Source organism: Mirounga angustirostris, unplaced genomic scaffold, assembly GCF_029215605.1.
Source record: "Mirounga angustirostris isolate CCGP_5_RB_7025 unplaced genomic scaffold, mMirAng1.0.hap1 SCAF_3, whole genome shotgun sequence".
Lineage (NCBI taxonomy): Eukaryota > Metazoa > Chordata > Mammalia > Carnivora > Phocidae > Mirounga > Mirounga angustirostris.
This window is the reverse complement of record NW_026991711.1, coordinates 150100452-150115018: the sequence shown is the minus strand read 5'-3', so window position 1 is coordinate 150115018 and position 14567 is coordinate 150100452. Positions and strand designations below refer to the sequence as shown.

The 14567-nt window shown below is 39.5% G+C and overlaps 1 protein-coding gene across 14 annotated transcripts in view; it reads right to left on the bottom strand.

The window, feature by feature from the left end:
* The window catches only part of GULP1 (GULP PTB domain containing engulfment adaptor 1), a 275824-nt gene extending 263254 nt beyond the window's left edge, over positions 1-12570 (bottom strand). For 10 of the 14 annotated variants that reach the window (XM_064586809.1, XM_064586805.1, XM_064586806.1 and 7 more), the window contains exon 1: positions 12088-12568. The gene's annotated coding sequence lies outside the window, so the exon portion shown is untranslated. Of the gene's footprint in view, positions 1-12087 lie in introns of all 14 variants that reach the window. The other 4 variants (XM_064586812.1, XM_064586811.1, XM_054506091.2 and 1 more) reach the window with 4 other exon arrangements.
* Positions 12571-14567: the final 1997 nt, after the last annotated feature.

Genomic DNA, 14567 nt, shown 5'->3' with positions numbered 1-14567 from the left:
GACAGAGACAATTTAAGGGGTGGAAAACTATTTTCACTTATCTGATTATTTTACAAATGGAAGTTGGAATCTGAATTATCTGGATACTTATTTTCTTCCTCATTTTATATCTGCTGTAAACCAAGTTATATTTTCTACCAAAATTCCCCAAGTAAATAAGCAGAGTCCCTTTATATTCATTGCCACACCAAGAATAATTTATTCACATTCAAAGAGACAAGAATGTGGTTCCCTTTTAAGCCAGGAAAAGGCCAGAGGGCACTCCTATTCCCTAAGGGCAAAGGGATGCCCCCAGGACAAGCCCTGAACAACAGCTTCTATAAGAACAATAATCCTCTGAGAATTGCAGCACTTTGCAGGATCTGGTCTCTCTGGCCTAGCTTTGAATGAAGGTCATGATCTCATACAGGAAGCATCTCAAGCATGTTTACTGCATTTTTATGCAAAAAACTAATATACATGTCTCAATCACAGTAATGTAGGTCTTGTTACTTTAGACATCTCCATCAGTAACTACCCTTCTGAGGTCTCTTTTATTTTCCTTTGGTATTCAAGTTACTGGCTGGCTGTTTCTCTCCAACCCAATGCTTCATGATTTCAACAGTCACACTGAGAGGGTTCTAATACAATAGCCTGTTCTTTCTTGAACCAATGACCCAACTGCCACTCTGCTTTACCCCAGGCTTTCAACAAATGAAACATTTCCACCTGCAGTTTCACCAACTGCTCTTCTTCACCTGCACTGTCTGCACAACCTTTAGCTTTCTGTTTCTCACACCCCCTCACCCCAACTAAACTGCCCATTGTGACACTTGCTTATTCTCTGACACTGTTAAGATTATTCCTGGTTTTGCTTGCCTCCAGCTCCTGCTTAAACCACTGGTTGGTTAATAATCATTTTTGCTAAGGGGAGCACTAGTACTCTAAAATTTATTACACTATGGTTTTGTCAATTCTCAGCTTTGGGTATTACCTACCATCTTTAAAGCAAAAGGGCAAAGACTCAGATATATCTCCATACCTTGATACAGCACATTACAAAAACCAATATGCATAATGTTAAATCGTCAAAAAAACTAACTCAAGAACATGGTGGCAGAAAATAATTAAATTGCTAATGGTGTCAGTGAACTAGAGTTTTATAATACTAGTTCCTACTTAAAAGTGTATTACATGTCTGCATTTTTTTATACCTCTGTGAATGGATCTGCACTTTACAATTTTCTGTAATTTTACTCCTATCAGCTTTATTTTTTTTTATATTTAGTTAGTTTTAACATGACTCCAAGCTTTAAATTATTCAGATGAGGCACTGAGATTCCTTCAATAATTCTTAATGTACATTTAATGTTTCCAATACACTAAAGGCACCAAACAATCAAATAATTCAAGTGGTGTAATGTTATGAAATGACTGGATTGCAAGTTTCTATTTCAAATTTATTTTGTTGAATAATGTATTTCTGAGATATATGTAGAATTTTCTTATCTCAGAATAAATTTACTTAAGATGATTAATCTATTAACTATATTAAAGACAACATTTGGTGATTTAAGTAATAAAACATTTTTATAGAGTAATAGCAATAATCATATCCAATGTTTACAAAATTCAAGTGGTCTACACATTCTTTAACAACCTAAATTATTACTTCTAAAATGTTTATTTCAAATTAAGATACCACTTAATAACTGTTCTAATTAAGATACTTTCTCTTTTAAGTAACTGAAAATTCTAGTTCAAATTCATTTGAAAAATTAAGAACTTCATTATTTCACACAATAGTAAATCCAGAAATAGGGTAGGTTGATTTATGGACCCAACAATGCCACCAAACACCCACATTCTTTACATTTTTTTCCTGCTATCATTAATGCATTTGTTTTGCCCTCAAGCTAGACTGCATAGTGCACAAAGGATGACCCCCTGTGGTAATTTCAAACATCTATTCCAGAAAGAACCAATATCAAGAGCTGGCACATGCCTTCTCATCCAATTTCCCCTTGCTAAGTGTAAAGGCACTTCTCTCTAGTCCTGTTATTTCATGTAATTGAGGATGACTGGGATAAGGAAAAAAGGTCCCCTCAATAACGAATCACAAACAAAGGGAACAGAAGCACCATGATTAACTTAGGCTAACTGAAATTTCACATTTTTAGGAATGAACTGTCTTCCCTGGAGTCATGTGGGATAGAGTGGACATCTGAATTAATACCAGAGTTCTATGAACAAAACGGAGTAAGTAAATTATTTGAGTGACCAGTCAATAGTGTCTGCCACAACAAGGAAGGGGATAGGACCCTCAGAAGTGAAAATATGCTCATGAATCAATGTGAAGGAAATGGACAGGAGAATTAACTTCAGGTAAAGGATCACACATGGCTTAAACTAATCAGTGTCATTCCAATAGAAGCTGAAGATCCCAACACAGGAGTGACGTAAAGAAGTGACAATGATAACTTCATGCTTACTATTAGAGAAGACACAAAATGGAGCCAAAAACAAGGAATAGACTGAAAGACAGTCAACTCTCACTGTGATCTTGAAGTTACTGTCAGTTTTGAAATACAGACCAATTACATTGCACCCACCCCTTGAAATTTTAAGGTGATCCACACCTACTAAAATCGAACTGACTTATTAATATGAAGCTCTATATAGTAATTATCTCAAATTAGTAAGTTTAAAGAGACTGCTTTTGTCATTTATTTTTTAAAAATTGAGTCATCAGTTTCAAATAAGTATCAATACAAGAACTAATTTTATAAATGGAGGTATCTCAGAGAAACGTCAAGCCAAGCAAGAAGAAGAAAGGAAATATAGTATAATAAATTATATCATATATGCTTCAATTATAGTTCCCCTTCATAACACAGGAGTTTGCTATACTTTTATGTATTCTACATTCTTATTTTCCAAAAATTACTGGCGTACATTTAAATTTTTCACCAAAAGTGGTCAAGAATAATACAGATCATATAACCAAATATATAATGTTAAGTAACTCAGTGATATGTAGGAAAAAAAATCACTTCCATATATACATAAATTATTAATTTTTTCCTTAGTATTCACAGGAAACTGCTAATACTGGCATAGTTGTTACCAACTAAAAGATACAAAGAACTATTTAACATATCTATTCTCTCTCTCTCTTTTTTTAAGATTTTATTTATTTATTTGACAGAGAAATAGAAAGAGCCAGAAAGCACAAGCAGGGGGAATGGCAGAGGGGAAGGAAGAAGCAGACTCTCTGCTGGGCAGGGAGCCTGACACTGGGCTAGATCTCAGGACCTCAGGATCATGACCTGAGCCTAAGGCAGCCACTTAACTGACTGAGCCACCCAGGCGCCCCATATATCTATTCTCTCTTATAAAACATACCTATTCTGTCCTGGAACTTAAAGTGTAGTGGAGGAGACAAAACATTTATATATGAAAAATAAACCAGCACCACAAGGCAAAATTCCCAGCTAAATCATAACCGTTCCAAATATAGTTAATGCTATAAAGTGAAAAAGATAAATCTGTTTTTTAAATTTAGATGTTCTGAAATGAAATATAAATCCTTCTTTGTTGAACTGTCACTAGGCAAGATAACCAAAAAGTGCACACATGCTTCGTGAATAAAGCAAATAATCTAGAAAATAAGCATTATTTATTAGAAATTTACTTTCAAAAATATTTAGAATATCTCTATAAAACTAACACATAAAACTGAGTTAAATAACTTTAATTTCTCTTAACCTCATTAAATGACAGCAAAACCAACTGGCACCTCTGAAAAAATCAGTATAGATGTCCAGGGATGCTTAATCTATTTTGTGCCATAAATCCATTTGCCAGTCTAGTGAAGTCTATGAACCCCTTCTCAAAAAGTGCTTTTAAATGCATGAAGTAAAATATAAATTATGTAAAAGAAACAGACTTAAAATACAGTTATTAAAATATATTAAAACAATTTAAGACGTGGCTACATGCCTATAGATATACCCACATATGAAAAAAAAATCCCTAGAAGCAGATGCGATTATTACTCCAATTTCAAACTAGCCATAAACATAAAAATATTTCAAAATATGTGCAGCCAAAGCAATTAGACATGATAATAAATAGCTGCAACTTCTAGAAAGCTACACTATAAGATGTGTGTGTGTGCACGTGTGCATGTGTGTGTGTGTTAGGTGTTCATGAGAGTAATGATGTTGTTTCCTATCCAAGTTCATGGACACCCTAGAGCGTGAAATGGAGAGCATACTCAGCTCCTTATGACTCCAATTACACGTTAGTTAGATCTAGAGAGATGGGTAAAGAAATAAAAATAAGATAGCACTTTTAAGATAATTCATCCAGTTAAAGTTCTTAAACTTCCATATGTAATTACTAATGATTAAGGTCATCAACATGAAGACAGAAAGGAAAAACATCTCTACAGTTCCAAAATCCACAAACTGCTCTATTAAACCATTTACATGGTCCTATATCTCCTGCCTTTGCCACTTGGTCTGTCTTGAATGGCCTGCCCCTCCCTTCTTTGCCTGGCAACTCATCTTCATCCTTTGCCCAACAATCATCTCCACACTTTGTTTCCAGATACTGCTGCGCCTAATGCTGATGAACTCCACCTCCTACTCCTTCAATATCCTCTCCACTGTAGCAAAGAATTCAGGGAAATAAAAAGTTCTATATAAGTCTATTTAAGTTAGTTTGAGATACATCAGTGTCACTACTAAAAATTAGGAGAGAACTACAAAAAATTTTTAGAAGTGGTGTTCAATAAATATTTATTAAATTCAACTGGATCGGGGCACCCAGGTGACTCAGTCAGTTAAGGTCTGTCTTTGGCTCAGGTCATGATCTCAGAGTCCTGGGATAAAGTCCCACATCAGGCTCCCTGCTTAGCAGGGAGCCTGCTTCTCCCTCTCCCTCTGCTCCTTCCCACTCTCATTTTCTCTCTCTCTCTCAAATAAATAAATAAAATCTTAAAAAGAAATTCAAATGGATCATATCAGAATCCCTTTATCTGTCAACTCATAATTTAAAGAGTTACATTCTCCAGAATGAGAAGAGGGGGGTAAAAAGGTTGCAAATTTTTATGACAACTTAAAAGAAAATCAGTATCTCATTGAATAAGGAAGTCCCAAAGAAACATTTATTATATCAAGTCACAAAACTGTTCTTTAAAGCCTTCTCTGCACCCCTCTAGGAAATTTCCTTTTTCCAAGTTGATCATAAATTTCCTAGTCCACTTAATCTAAGCAGTGATGCTTACGACAATTCAGATATTATAAACTTAGTGGTGGTTCTTCCTTCAAAAAGGATTAAAAACAATATTGGCAATATGATAGTTCTTACCAGGTTGCCACTAAGAATTTTAAAAGCCTTTCTTCCTATACATGAGGCACAATGATGCATTAAAACAGAAATAGCAATTCACAAAATTTCAAAACAATATCTACTCTTATAAAGAAATGCTACTTTGTAGATCTGAAATAGACGTTTACCATTTCAGATGTCATTATATAATTTCAAATACAACTCATTTACTCAAATGACTACTTAACAATTCTCTCAAACTGTGTTTGCTAGACTTCACTTCAAAAGCAGTGTTCTCTGAGTAATTATAATCAATTACTAAATGCAGCATAGAGTTAAATCACTTAGAAATTCAGTTATACAACTGTTCTTTACAATAAGCCAAATTTTGTATTTTTGCGACCAGCAATGATCATCAGTATTTATGTTGGAGGACATGTTTACGGTTATAATAGTGCACATCCTCAAGGAGGTATTAGGAGAGTTCCACCATCAACCAAATTTACTAGGGAGTATTTACTAGGGAGTTGCAAAAAGACAAACAAAAACTAAATAGATTACAGAGAGTAACATTCACGCTGACCTTTAAAAATACATTACAAAGTACTCTTGTTAAATAAAACTCTTTTCAGTACTTACCACACTATGTTTTAACTCACGCAAGTGGAAATCGGGGTAAATTAACCTATTTCTGTTAAAATTTTACTTTAAAATACAGGGCTCTCTTAACGGTTGTAAACAGCCATGAGAGAAATCGAAAGGCTAAAATCAAGTTCATTCTCTTATATTAAATTTTAATTACTTCAAATTTGGAGATTTGCTACCACAGCAGAGATGGTTCTGTTTGCTTTTTAGCTAAAGAGCTGTGTAAGATCAATATTACCTCATTTACAAACTGAGAAAGAGAGAGCTTAGTTATCATTTCATGAAATATTATATAACCATGTGACAATGTTATACAGCCAAATCCTTTATGATTCAGTTAGGTTATTTATGCTCTGTCGTCTCTTCTACCAAACCTCTCAACAAGCTGGTTTCAGCCATTTAAATAACTATCATCATTTCTACAGAGAGTGGACTAAAGACTGCACCCAATCACTCAATCTGCTCTTTGTTGGTAGCACTGGTACAGTTTATTAAGGTCCCTGAAATTCTTAGAGGACTTGTGGTTGAAGTTTCAGGGAACAAGTCAACTGTAGCATCTGATAATCCTAAAAGAAATATCAGTTAATTGAAGTTACTTTTCCCTATAAAAATATACCTAGAACAAACAGAGAAACATCAAAGAACATATACATGTCATAATTATATGTCTGTATAAATACTTTATAGAGATATAAATACTGTATGGAGATAAATCTATATATACACAGAGAGAGTCATTAGTCACCTAAGTCTTGGAAATTTCCAGGACATATTCTGAACTTCCTCTTCAGAAGGTATATGACGAAAACAATATGTAGATATATTTATATAATGTTAATAGCAAAAAACAAACATGAAATAAAAGGAGCTATTAGTATCTAGAGTATGCTCTCTGAGGTGTACCCTAGAAAATATAGTTATTCAAAACTTTTTAAAAAAATCGTATTAAATCTTTGAATCACAATTGTTACATAAATTAATTCATTCACACTATGTGACCTGCCTTTCCAACACTATCCTTAAGTACACAATACCGAAAGGTGAAATGGATTCCAAATTTACCGTAACTATACCATTTCAATGAAAGCAGAAAATTGGCATTTATACCTGTGTCAATTAACTGTCTTCTGGTGAAAATATTCATGAACTGTATCACTAGAGTGGCTGAAAACATTTTCGTGGTATAAAACAAATACAAAACTAGCAAATAACAGAGCCTAAAAACAGTTTTAAGCACCTTCTAAGCCTAAAACAATGACTGGAACAATGACTGTTAGCCATTATCTTTAAAATAAAGGCCTGATTTCAATTCATATCTCCACTGCTTGAAAGCAAAGAGATTTCTCTGCTCAAAATTTACAGCATTTTCCCTCTTCTAATCTGAACATATTTAAGCTGCCATAGGAACAAGCTGAAGTTTCCTGATCTCTAAATGTGTTAAGGCAAGCATCATCAGAGCTAGCAGCCTATGTAACAAGGGCTGATACGTTTAGGGACAAGGGCTCACGTAACCATATGGTTGACTCCTGTAGTAACTACTTTTGATTTTATTATTATATCCAAATAACTTTTTTTTTGTCTTTTAGAGGTTTTAGAGAACAAACTGCGATTTTATAGGATGAATCACTAACAAAATGCTCTGCTAAGTGAAATTTAAATAAAAATTATCTAATATTCATCAATGGAGATTAAAGATTTTCCAGATTTTTAAATTCAAAAGCAAAACTGGATATTTTACATTAAAATTACTACCCTAATATATCCTTGAGCCTTCACGTGTCCTTTGATTATTCAAAAAGAGTGCCTATTTTGTTACTATAACCATAAATTCAACTATTATCACCCTTATACTCCTACTTTTTAGACATTCACTATTAATAAGATAGTCTAACGGGGCGCCTGGGTGACTCAGCCTCAGACTCCTGGTTTTGGCTCAGGTTATGATTTCAGGGTTGTGAGATAGAGCTCCATGTTCAGGGTGGAGTCTGCTTAAGATTCTCTTTCTCAAAAAAAAAAAAAAAAAAAAAAAAGATTCTCTTTCTCCCTCTCCCTCTGCCCCTCCCCCCAATGTATGCACACCTGCACATGCTCTCTCTCTCTCAAATAAAATAAATAAATAAGATCTTTAGGGGCGCCCGGGTGGCTCAGTCGTTAAGCATCTGCCTTCGGCTCAGGTCATGATCCCAGGGTCCTGGGATCGAGCCCCGCATCGGGCTCCCTGCTCCACGGGAAGCCTGCTTCTCCCTCTCCCACTCCCCCTGCTTGTGTTCCCTCTCTCGCTGTGTCTCTCTCTGCTAAATAAATAAATAAAACCTTAAAAAAATTTAAAAAGATCTCTAAAAGACAAAAAAAAAGTTTTTTAAATAAAAATAAGTTACAATGAAGTATTTCACCAAAGATTTTATTATTTAAACAATTTATCCATACTTATTACTTTCTTTCTCTAATACGTTGACCTTTTCACCTGAAAAATAAACATCCATGCATACAATACAGTACATTAATCTATAATAGGTAGTTTATTTTGCTAATTGGCATGTCAAACTAAAAGTGAAATATTCACAATTATCATGTGTGAAACAAGTTCATACGTTATAGATAGCAAATGGACAATAAATTATATGTTGGTAAAATGTTGGTCAAAGTAAAATAGCACAAACAAAATTACAAAGTTCAGAGCTAGGATTTGAATCCAAGCTTGCTATTTCCTTGCACATAAAAAATATGCAACAAATATTTGTTGAATCAATTAATGAAAGGCTCCTAAATCTACTCTCTAAACTCTTAAAAGGAAACTGTTGTGGCCTTTGGGAAAAGATGTACACCATAATTGTAATTTTAGTCCCTCAAGTGTTATTTCCAAGAAGGGAGCCAAATTTTGCAAACATATCTGGTAACTTCTCATAAAGGCAAAATTGAGCCGGACCTAAAAACTAACTGGTCCTGACTATAAATATAAACCAAAAGAAAAATAATTTGCTGATTGTATTTTTCTGAGAATGACTCAGCTTTAACCATAACAAAATTTCACCCAATATTCTCCAATATTAAAATTTGATTAGGGACGCCTGGGTGGCTCAGTCGTTAAGCGTCTGCCTTCGGCTCAGGTCATGATCCCAGGGTCCTGGGATCGAGTCCCGCATCGGGCTCCCTGCTCCGCGGGGAGCCTGCTTCTCCCTCTCTCACTCCCTCTGCTTGTGCTCTCTCTCTCTCTGACAAATAAGTAAAACCTTTAAAATAAATAAATAAATAAAATTTTATTAAACTAAAGCTATGATTTAGTAATTGTTTTATTTAAATACAGATATGTCACTATAATATGTGTATACTAGATATAAATATTATTCTTTTACCCCTATAATCTCAATTGAGTCAACTGAGTAAGAAACTCTATGACCTTTATATTTCTAAAAACCTATTAACATAATTTCATCTCTTTAATGCTCACAGTAAACCTGTAATTATGTAAAGTTTCTTTACTTTGCAAGTGGAAAAACTGAAATCATAGGGAAAACACTTTGCCAAGAGTGATTCATAAAGTCAGTCTCAGAGGGTAGACTGATAGTCACAATCTCAAACTCACCAATTCAGTGGAAGTACAATCCATATTAGCGTTTTGTACCATTCAACCCCCAAACTCACAACAGTAAACCAACCTCCCTGAAAAGGAAGGAAGGAAAGAAAGAAGGGAATGAAGGAAGGAAGGATGGGGACACAAATTTAACACATAAAAGAAAGGTCTGAATTGCAGATAAGGCTCTGAGTTCCTGGCTAATCTGGAACTTGGGAGCAGCAGGGCCTTAAGAATTGGGCGAATACTGTGTGAAATTGTGAGATCACCCCAACTTCTACGCCTTCAAGAGAAAGGGCAAGATCCACTTATGGGGGTCACTTTTGACAAACACAAGGAAGACATGCTAAACACGTTTTCCACTTTAACTCCATGACCCAAATCTGTGCCATTTGAGACTACCTAACTGAATTATTCAATTTAGGTGGCAAACCATCTGCTCAAGGCCCAAGCCTTCGATTCTTACTGGCTATGAAAACAACAAAGGCCAAGGTCAAGGGATTGAAGCTGCAGCAATCCTAGTCCAAGTTGAGAAGACAAATGGCAACAAAATGTGAACATGAACAAGTATGATCAGCACAAGCAGCATCAGGCCCCCAGCAATTCCACTGCAACACTGATTGAGGGTCAGACTTCCCTTCTAGAGCACTTCTTTCACTCTCCTTTGTCACATCCGACTGCACTCTCTGCTTAGTTTAATTTTTTTGCCAAGAAGACTGATCTTAGTCACCTAAAAATTCTCATTGCAAAAGAAACCCCTTGTTTAAACCCAAGTACCCAACAGCTCCTTTCCAATTATCCCCTGCAAGTTCCCCAGTCTCTTTCATGCCTGGCTACTGAGCCCAGTCTGGTTTGGCTGCCCGCCAGGTTCCTCTCTTCTTTCCTTGTCAGTCGTAAAAACTTGGAAAACACTCCTGGACAGCTCAAGGAGACCTTTTAATTATGCAACGGGCCAGTACCTTCGCCTGTCTGCTGTTTCCAGCAAGGCTTGGAGTCGCCAGCGACTGCACTCTCCCAATTGGTGGGTTTTCTAGCAAGGCTACTTGTTTATGTGGGGGAAGGAGGAAAAGACTGGCAGAGAAAGGGGGCGATTTGCAAATCTGAAGATATTCCAATTCCTCTCAGACTTTCCTACCCCCTAACATTCACTCTCAATACCGCCCTCCTTTAGCACTTCATCATCCATTTGGTATCACAGACACAAAATCATCAGTATTGTGGTCTCCTACCACTCTTAGAAATTAACAAGCGAAACCGTAACCAGAACACTCCCCAGAAACTTTTATTCTTGCGTTGATGCAACATTTCTTTTCTAAAAAGCAGGTCCGAAAGTGAACTCAATTAAATACTTCCTAACGGACTGCATTATACCTCATCAAACTTGCAGACTGAAATCGTACATGTAAAATGCCTGATTGCACGTGAAAGTAAAGCGAGTTCAATTGAGAAAAACTGGTGGGACCCACGAAGGGGTACTTTGACTGACATCCTGCTCCTACGACGGGTTTGCCCAACAAGCTAAGCGGACGCTCCAACACCAGCTGCGCCTCCCTTACTCTGTCCCGGCACGCTAGTTCCAACGGCAGCGTCCGGCTTCCTGTTCAAGTCCCATTCAACATCGTAAACACATTCCAAGAAAACCAGCCTGCCCAGAGTTCCCTCCCGCACACAGGGAAGTGGGCGCGGCGCCCCAGGAGCCACAGGGAAGATGCGACCGCGCCGGATTCTGCTCGGTGTAGTGAGCCAGCCCGCGGGGAGGTGGGCCCGGGCGAGCGAGCCTGGCAGCGCGATCGAGAGCCCGCGGTCTCCCCCCCCGCGCCGCGCCGCGCCGCGCTCCCCTCCTAACGGAACGCCGGCCACAAGGAACTACTGGACCCGCCCAGCCGAAGGTTAACCGTGCGGGCGCCGCCCCTAAGTCGAGGCCCTCCCAGCGCTGGCTTTAAAGACTCCTGAGCCGGCCTCGGAGCTTCGCGCCTCCCCGCCCCCATGCCCACACTCTCTCCTGGAGCCAACAAAAGGGAGGTTAAGCCGTAAGAAGTTTCGCTCCTGGGTCGCCCCGTTTGTGACCCGGCGACGAGGCGCCGGCTCCGTCCCGTCGGGTCCGCGCACCCTCAGCGGTGCCGATCCACCGGCCCCCCCGCCCGCCCCCCGCCAGCTCCCGCCAGCTCCCGCCCACCGGCCCTGGCCACCCGGCCCAAGGTTACCACAAAGGGCTAGGAAGAGGATCCCGGAGCCGCGAGCCCGATGCGTCCCCGACCTCGCCGGGCTCCCCCGTCAGCCCTCAAGCGCTGCCATGGCAGTCGTCAACAGGTCTTCGCCTCCCTTCAGGCTGGAAGACTCCCGGTGCCTCTCACTGCCCTAGTTTTTGCAACCTGCCCGCCGGCGGCAGCGCCGACGCGCAGCCCCGCGCCCTCCTTCCCAGGCACCCGCGGCGGGCGCCAACCGCCGCCCACCTCCTCTCGGGATGTCAGTTTAAGAGAGACTGGCGCTACCTGACGGGGAGGCTGGGCTCGCAGGCCGGGAAGACCCCCAGATAAATCGCGGTCTCTCCGTACCTTACGGACAGATGCAGTCGGGTCAGGCTTCGGGCAGGGGCGCGGAGAGGTGCCGCGTCCTCGGAGCCGCGCGGGCTCCGCTCCTACGCGGCTGGGGCGCCGTTTCCGCGGCCGAGAGGGAGAGTTTTTCGACGTCAACACGGTGCTGGACTCGGGACCCTTCGGCCCGGGTCCCCTCCCTCTTCGCGCTCTCTGCCCCCTCCCTCCTCTTCCTAACCGGCTGAAGCTAAAACTGGCGGCGGCTGGGGCTCGAGGCTTGGGACTCCGGGTCGCTCCCGGCTGGGAACGCCGGGCTCCCCCTCTCGGCCAGAAGGCAAGTCTCAGACTCCGGCTGGCGCACTTCTGGCGGTCTCCTTGGACACTTCCAAACGGGACGCCTGTGTGCGAGCTCTCGGACTTGCTTCGGGCTCTGATGGTCGTTTCCTATGGGCCCCCTGGGCTGTCTGGTGTTTGCAGGCGGGACCTAAGGGAGAGAGTGAAATGGGAGAGAAACCCGACTGTAGAAGGAGAGGCCTTACCTTAGCCGGTACTTGGCCGGTATAGGAGCAAAAACGCAGTGCCCCCACCCCCGTCCTCGTCCCCCGCCAAGTTTCCTTTTGAACCTCCTCCCTAAAGCCCTGGATGGGGACTGTTTGCCTTCCCTAATCTCTCTGTGTTTCCTAACACAGTTTTAAAACACCTCTGAGGCTTAATAAGAAAAAAAAGGGCCAAAAGAAGCACACACACAAGAATACGAGTAGAACGTGCTTTCTTTACAACATTTATCAGCAAAGCATTGCACAGTTGGTGCTGCTGTCCCGACGGTACCCGCACAGACATTTTTCATTTTTCCTAATTTTTTAACTCCGCCTGAATCTCCTCACTTTACTATGCCTTAGGAAAGAAAAAGAAAGAAGACTGCTTCCACCACCAGATCATGCTCACTTGCTTCATTCATGTGTGCACATCAGAATTCAGAACTTCTGTGTAGGGTTTAAGGGAAAACACAACAAACCATTCTTACCCTGGTAAACCTTTGTGTGGGAGGAAGGAGGAGGAGGAGGAGTATCCTCATATAAATCATTCTTAAAGGATGTGAGGACCTTAACATTTTTCGAGATGCTGCTCAATTTAGTTTGCTAGATTTTCATTTGAATGTGAAAATAGATGGATAAAGAAAAATAAAGCATTTTGTAAGGCTAGCAAATATATGTGTGTTACAGTGGAATGAAGGGCTTAGACTCAGACAATCCAGATCCCTTTCCAGACTCCATACTTATTCATTCTGCGCCCTAGGACACTCAACACAATTACAACTAACAAAAGGAATTATATAATCAAACTCACAGAGTCACGGTCACATTTGCAGGGGTTAAAATAGAGTAGTGTCAGGCACAGAGAAGGCACTCAATAAATATTTGGTTCTTACATCCCACTATATTTAACTATAATTAAGAAAAGATGGTACTGAAGATATCCCCCGAAGACCTTGTTAACTAAACCAATTTTCTTCTCCCTGATGCTTTTTCCATTAAAAAAGATATAGCTTGCAGTTTTTGAAATGGAAACTAAATTTAGGGATCACCTAGCTCTAGTCAGACTCTCTCATTTTAAATACAAGGTAACTAAAATCCGAGAATCTTAATTGACTTACCCCAAATCTCATGATTAGGAAGTGCTAAATAAAGCTAGGACCAGAAATCAGGCCTCTTCATACTTGGTCAGGGTCCTCTTTTAACTGTGTTTTCTCTTTTATCACAACAGTCAAACACACAGTAAATAATTTTATTAAAAACAGTCTAAGGACAATGCTAATTGCTTTTTCTATAAATAACCTCAATTTAAATTGTTTCTAAATAATTGTAAGTAAACAATTAATTTATAACCACTATAGCCACTATAAACAATAAAGATTATGACAATAAATCAAGTGCTAGCCCAGTACTTAGGAATAAGGAGGTTGACTACCTATCCAAATTTGTGCTTATATCATGTCATTATAAATATACAGATCTTTTCTCTTAACACAGTATCTTAAAACTCTGATAGAGAATTCTAGATTCCCAAGAATACATCAACAAACCACTAGAATCTGCTGACCCTGTTTTGAGGAGCACTAGATCAGCCTTCAATATATTACAGCTTCACTTGAACAAGTGCAGGGCATAAGAACAAATCAGGCTGCAGAGATCAAACATTATAAGCACTGCCCTATGAATTAATGGACAACCTCATAATGTGTACTTCTTATTCATTTGCTCCTGATGGCTTTGAAGAGAAGTTCTTCCAAACCCTTTCTCCCCTTAGTCAATGTTGAAGGTCACGTGGACTTTTACACAACTCCCAGGTTCTCAGAGATAAGACTTTATATTCTCCTTCTGAGTAGGGATTCTCTACTACTCCAGCTTCCCCCTAAATTAGCCACTAAAATAATTTCTTGAAGACATTTGATAGCCTTCTCTATGTTCCCTTTCCACGAGACTTGGAAGTTGCCAAAAAAA